The sequence below is a fragment of the Myotis brandtii genome, unplaced genomic scaffold (assembly GCF_000412655.1).
Source record: "Myotis brandtii unplaced genomic scaffold, ASM41265v1 scaffold295, whole genome shotgun sequence".
NCBI classification, from domain to species: Eukaryota; Metazoa; Chordata; class Mammalia; order Chiroptera; family Vespertilionidae; genus Myotis; species Myotis brandtii.
The window spans coordinates 67,345-73,554 of record NW_005361283.1 but is presented as its reverse complement, the minus strand read 5'-3'; the positions used below and the strand labels follow the sequence as shown (position 1 = coordinate 73,554).

Here is a 6,210-nt window from a genome sequence, read left to right as displayed (position 1 = left end):
GCCCGGGTTCCAGGGGGCGTGTATCCTGTGATCGCTGGGCTGGTCTGTCTGCGGAGCCCAGAGAAGGGGCGGAGGCTCCCCGCCTCCCGCACCTCCGTTTCTCACCTGCTGGTCCTCACCCCGTCCTCACCTGGGGGTGACGTCACCTGCTGGTCCTCACCCCGTCCTCACCTGGGGGTGACGTCACCTGCTGGTAGGTGACCCCATCCTCACCTGGGGGTGACGTCACCTGCTGGTCTTTGACCCCGTCCTCATCTGGGGGTGACGTCACCCGTTGACCGTCACCCCGTCCTTACCTGGGGGTGACGTCACCTGCTGGTCTGTCACTCGGGTCCTCACCTGGGGGTAACGTCACCTGCTGGTCCTCACCCCGCTCTCACCTGGGGGTGACGTCACCTGCTGGTCCTCACCCCGTCCTCACCTGGGGGTGAAGTCACCTGCTGGTCTGTGACCCCGTCCTCATCTGGGGGTGACGTCACCTGCTGGTCTTTCACTCGGGTCCTCACCTGGGGGTGATGTCACCCGTTGGCCGTCACCCCATCCTCACCTGGGGGTGACGTCACCTGCTGGTCTGTGACCCCGTCCCCACCTGGGGGTGACATCACCTGCTGGTCTTCACCCTGTTCTCACCTGGGGGGTGACGTCACCTGCTGGTCTTTCACTCGGGTCCTCACCTGGGGGTGACGTCACCCGTTGGCCGTCACCCCATCCTTACCTGGGGGTGACGTCACCTGCTGGTCCTCACCCCGACCTCACCTGGGGGTGACGTCACCTGCTGGTCTGTGACCCCGTCCTTACCTGGGGGTGAAGTCACCTGCTGGTCTGTCACTCGGGTCCTCACCTGGGGGTGAATTCCTCTTTGCTATCAGTGGGGTTGATTAGGTTTCTGAACAGAAACATAGTTTTATGCATCCCACTGCTTGGGAGGGAGGGACATTTGGTGGGAAGTCGATGTTGGTAAAAATATTGGAAGGTAATTTTTCCAGTTAACTTCCAATGGTCATGCTGGTGGTCATGCTGGCAGGTTTCCCCATCCAGAATTTCATGAAAGCCTTGAAGTGATTCAGAAGTTTCTGTTATTGTTTTGTCTTGAAGCATTTTTTGTGATGGTTCCCACTGCTTGGGAGGGAGGGACATTTGGTGGGAAGTCGATGTTGGTAAAAATATTGGAAGGTAATTTTTCCAGTTAACTTCCAATGGTCATGCTGGTGGTCATGCTGGCAGGTTTCCCCATCCAGAATTTCATGAAAGCCTTGAAGTGATTCAGAAGTTTCTGTTATTGTTTTGTCTTGAAGCATTTTTTGTGATGGTGATTTTTTTTTTTTTTTTGAGACTACAGACTTCATGACTTACTCCTCCATTTCCCGAATTTTCCTGAATTTATTGCAGCCCTAACAGGACAGCACGGACACATACTCAGCATTCTTATCTGCGAATGATTATTAGGTTTTCTTGCTGTTTCGAGCTTGTTAGTCTAAATGTGAACCAGGGCTCACATAGAGTGCGTTCTGCCTGAGGCTAAGTGCTGCTGGGAACCAGGACGGAAGGACTGGGTGGACTGATGGGCAGGGCGTGGGGCGAAGGGGAGAGGTTAAGATGCCAATCAACTTAGTGTTGTAGTAAATAAGTGCAAAGGGAATGCAGGGGGTTAGACTCCAGTTAGGAAGGATTTGGGGAGATAATTTTTATTAAGGTTTTAAATAGTGGGTTTGGGCGGGGCCATTGGGTTACGGAAAGGCTTGAATGTGGTAGTCCAGAGATATACAGGGTGTCCCAGAAATGTATACACACACTTAGAATACAGGCAGCCCTCGGGTTATGTCGGACTCGACGTCCGTCGTTTCGTGGTTACGTCGCCATCTCCCAGTTATTTATAAAATAAAAAGTTCCGTCATTTCGACGTATGTACATACGTGCTTTATGTTTTTTATTATTTATTTACCACAAGTAAAGGTCAGGAATTGTTATCTTTTAAATTAATTTTTTTTTACTGTTTCACTTCATTACTGCTGTTTACGTGCTCCATGTGAGTGACGTAGGTGTTTATGTAGGTGGGTTCCGACTTACGGCGAAAATCTCGCTGTAGGAACGGATCTCTGACGTAACCCGAGGACCTACTGTAATTTTAAAGGTGGTGTTTTTTTTTATTTTTAAAAAATATATATATTTCTTTATTAATTTCAGAGAGGAAGGGAGGAGAGAGAGAGAAACATCAATGATGAGAGAGAATCATTGATCGGCTCCCTCCTGCACGCCCCTACTGGGGATCGAGCCCGCAACCTGGGCATAGTGCCCTTGGCCGGAATCGAACCTGGGACCCTTCAGTCTGCAGGCTGACGCTCTATCCACTGAGCCAAGCCAGCCAGGGCAAGACGGTGTTTATTAAAATACATTTCATTTTCAAAATTGAGCTGTCAGCTGTTACAGTGTGTGTATGTTTTGGGGGGACACCCTGTATGTATAATACAGAGTCATTGGAAAATAGATGCTAAGATGGGGCGAAGGTAAGTAAGTCTGCAGTTAACTGTTCTGCATATGGGGGACTGGAGGAATGGAAAGCATTTATCTGAGGTCAAGTACTTCCCAGGGTGACTCAGGGCTGGGCTGGAGGTGACTCAGCTCAGCCTTGTTCTCCTAGACATAATAAGGTCTCCACAGTTGCCCTAGACTGAAAACAGATTTGAAGGGCCCCCTGGTGCATGGCTAGTCCAAACATGGCTGTCTGCCAGCCATTAAAGTAGCCGAAGTGAAGACGTTACATTTTGGAAACGTTGACGATCATTAATACTGTTTACCCAGATTTAAAGAGTACCTGCTTGCAGATGTGTCAGATTTGGAAGGAAAATAAAAATTTAGGTCATATAAGATGACTTTTGTTTCACATGATTAAAAAACCCTAAAAGTCAAGGAAACAAATTTTAAACACAAGTCAAATGACACATTTATTTGTTTTGGTGCCACTTTTTTACTCAAAGAGCTTATGATGTTCCTCTCATTCCCAGAGACATGGATGGCCCTTCTCCTTTACAGATGACTTGCTGTTCATTCTTAAGCCCGGTCCTTCCCTTGGACTTTGAGGGTAATGAGGCTCTGAAAAGGTTGGATGTGGAAAGAGAACCAATAATGTTTGGAAAGCATTTGCAAATGGTGTACATTTCAGATGACATGAATAAAGTGAGGGGGTAGAACCAGTAAGGCACTTGTAAGGAGGAGGGTAGTGAAAAAAAAAAATATTGGAGAACAGGAACTATCAGTAGAAGGAAAGAAGTAGTTAACGGCTATTAACTTATGAACGTAATTATCATATATTAGAAAAAAGAAAAAGAAAACAAAATCAAAACATACACACAAGCAAGAGAGAGAACACTTACTTGGACAGTAGATGACTCAGCTGATCCAGTAGCTGAGCTCCTGCTCTGGAGAGAGTCTCAGGTTCCGGGGGCGTCTGACTCCCCGGCTGGAGAGGGGACCCTGATAACTGCCTGCAGGCACCCTACTTTTCCTGACTTTCCTAGGGACTGTCCCCAGTAGGCTTAACTCTTTAGCATATTAATCTGAAAATGGCACCCCGTTTCAAAATAGCAATTCTTAGGACTCCAGACATTTGACGCAGTGGTTTTTGTTTGTTTCTTTTACCTATTCATGTACACTTATCTCATCCAGCCTGTCTCATCACTTCTGAATTTGGACTGAGTTGTGCTCACTTCAAACATAGCTCCTTAGGGTCTGCAGCAGCTGTTAATGACGGCGGGGTGACTAGGGATCTGGGGCCTTGTCTTCAGGCCTGTTTGGGGCTCCAGTCTCCAGTCCACCCCGTGGCTCTGTTTCCTTGTTTTGGGCGTTAGGTGAGCAGTGTAAAGTTAGGAGTCTGCAGGAACCTCCGATGAGTAAGAGGTCCTAAGGCTGGCAAGAGTTCTGTGGTTATCACACCTTTACTGAGAAAAAGGCTCAGCTCAAATTTGAGATACATTTAGGACCAGTAGGTTGGCTGTACTTCAGATAAGCTGGGTAAACATTCCTCTCTGGAGGGCAGCTACTTTTGCTGCCTTTGGAACATATCAAAGCCAAGTTTTGTGAATTTGAAATGGTTTTTAAGTGCTTTCTAGTAGGTTTCATTGTTTGGCTTATTTTCCTCATAAAAAATACTCATAATTAGTTGGTTTGTTTCATCAGTAGCAGTATTTTTGTTGAATGATTCTTAGGAGAAGTAAACATTTTAATACTAATAAATATTAGAATAGTGTCTGGCACATTGTAAATCTTACCTAAATAAAATGTGAATTTATGTTAATTCAAGCCTGAATATTTTTCTTGAATCTTGGTGACAGATTAGAATATTCACTTGCGTTCCCTGTGACAGGATCATACATCAGGGCCCCATTGGCCGGGGGCTTGTTGTGGCCAGTGCAGTGTGATGGAGATGCAGTGCCTGTCAGGCGGGAGCCTGAAGCGGCCCCTGTTCTGCCAGGTCTCGTTTCCCTTTGCTGTGAGGGGGACACACTAGAGTCGGGTCTCCTGGCCTAGACCCTGCAGTGCAGGCGGCACGCAGAAAGCAGAGGCTGATTCCTGTCGGCCCGTGAAGCATCCAGTGCCGTCTGCCGCCGAGGCGTTTGGGTTGTTGGTGGCCTCAGCATAACAGCCTACACCGACTCTTTGTACACACACACGGACTGGTGTACCAGTAGTGAGGTCACAGGAAAACAATTTTTATACTTTTATTTATTGTTGTATACTTCATGGCACCCAGTGTAATGGCTCGAACTTAACAGGTAAATGCTTACGGGATATAGATGAATAAATACATATTTAGAGATGTGTGATTGTGAGGAAAAGGAGGAAGCCATAAACGGTATTTCTATTAATAGCCACAACAGTGAAAGCCACATTAGGTACTAACCTACATAAATGTGAATACGAAATACCAAGAACACCTACTCTTTTCTAATTATTTGTAATGGTCTAAGTTTACTGGGTTGAAGTTGTCTTATAAATAGACTTTTTTGTACTCGTTCATTTATTTCCTTTGGCAATGTCCTAACTCCTCTTTTGTATTCAAATTAAAAGAGGTGCAGATGAACTTATTTGGAAATGGGTACTCATGAAACATGAGAGCTTTGGGGAATAATAGTAACTACATTTGATTATTAGACTTGCTCTCTGCAGGCTACTGTACATGAAGTTCTTAAACTTTTCTAACCCCTGGGCGTAGTGGAGAAAGATGGAGCACCTCCGTTCCCAGGTCATACCCACCAGCAGAGGTCTGTGCTTGGTGTGGGTGGACACAGAGTCACGTCATTTCAAATGGAAACGCTTCTGGAATACATCATATGCCTTAGTGAAAGTTGAGAATCATTTTCATGGCATTTATTCTGAACACAAATTAATAATAGCAGCTAACATTTATTCCTCTCTTACCGTGCATTAGCCTCTGTGCCGAGGACTTGACCTACCTTATCTCCGTTTCTTCATTTTTTTAGATGAGGAAACATACCGGCGAAGCAACAGATTTTCCAGTTTACAGGCATACTGTGTTTTATTGCGCGTGGCTTTATTGTGCTTCACAGATGTTGTGCTTTTCACAAGTTGAGGCAAGGCCTTCCACCAGCAGAAAGATCACGACTCGCTCATTGTGAGATTCGCTTTACTGCGGTGGTCTGGAACGGAACCCACAATATCTCACAGGAGTGCCTGTACGTTACTTGGGAATAGTCTGAGTTAGCAGTCTAAAGGAATATGTGGACTTTTGCAGTGAGAAATATTATGTCTGATAATGGTAAATTGCAATCTCAGTATCTCCCCTGATTTCTTTTCCTTTTCAGTAAAGCATGTTCAGTAAAAAATGCCTCTTTCAGAGACTATCTGCTCTTTACTTTCCCTCCACTGTTCCTTTTTGTACAGCGAGTCTCTTTGTTTGTTTGTTTTCCAGTTAGGATTTTTCCTGTAAAATTTGTAAATATTTTTGGTGAGAGACTTTCTATAGGTGACTTGAAATTTATGCGTTCTCACCCTCTTAACCAAAATCCATAAGCGATGCACTAACAAGGTTCACTGACCACCATTTCCTGTTGTCTTGCTCGGGTGTCGTGAAGACAAACACTCACTGTCCTCTGCTGCCTGTCCGCCTCTCCAGTCTGTGTTGTGTTCTGAGTTCTTGCGTCTGCTGTTTAATAGTGTTTCTGGGTCCTTCCTTCACTGGTCTGCTTCCCTCGA

At 45.7% G+C, this 6,210-nt stretch overlaps 1 long non-coding RNA gene across 1 annotated transcript; it reads right to left on the bottom strand.

The window, feature by feature from the left end:
* Positions 1 to 2,916: 2,916 nt before the first annotated feature.
* On the bottom strand, positions 2,917 to 3,821 carry LOC106726629. The gene is made up of 2 exons (XR_001362701.1): positions 3,372 to 3,821; positions 2,917 to 3,090 (listed from the first exon to the last, which is right to left on the bottom strand). It is a non-coding gene; the product is annotated as an uncharacterized LOC106726629 (long non-coding RNA).
* Between the last annotated feature and the right edge of the window lie 2,389 nt (positions 3,822 to 6,210).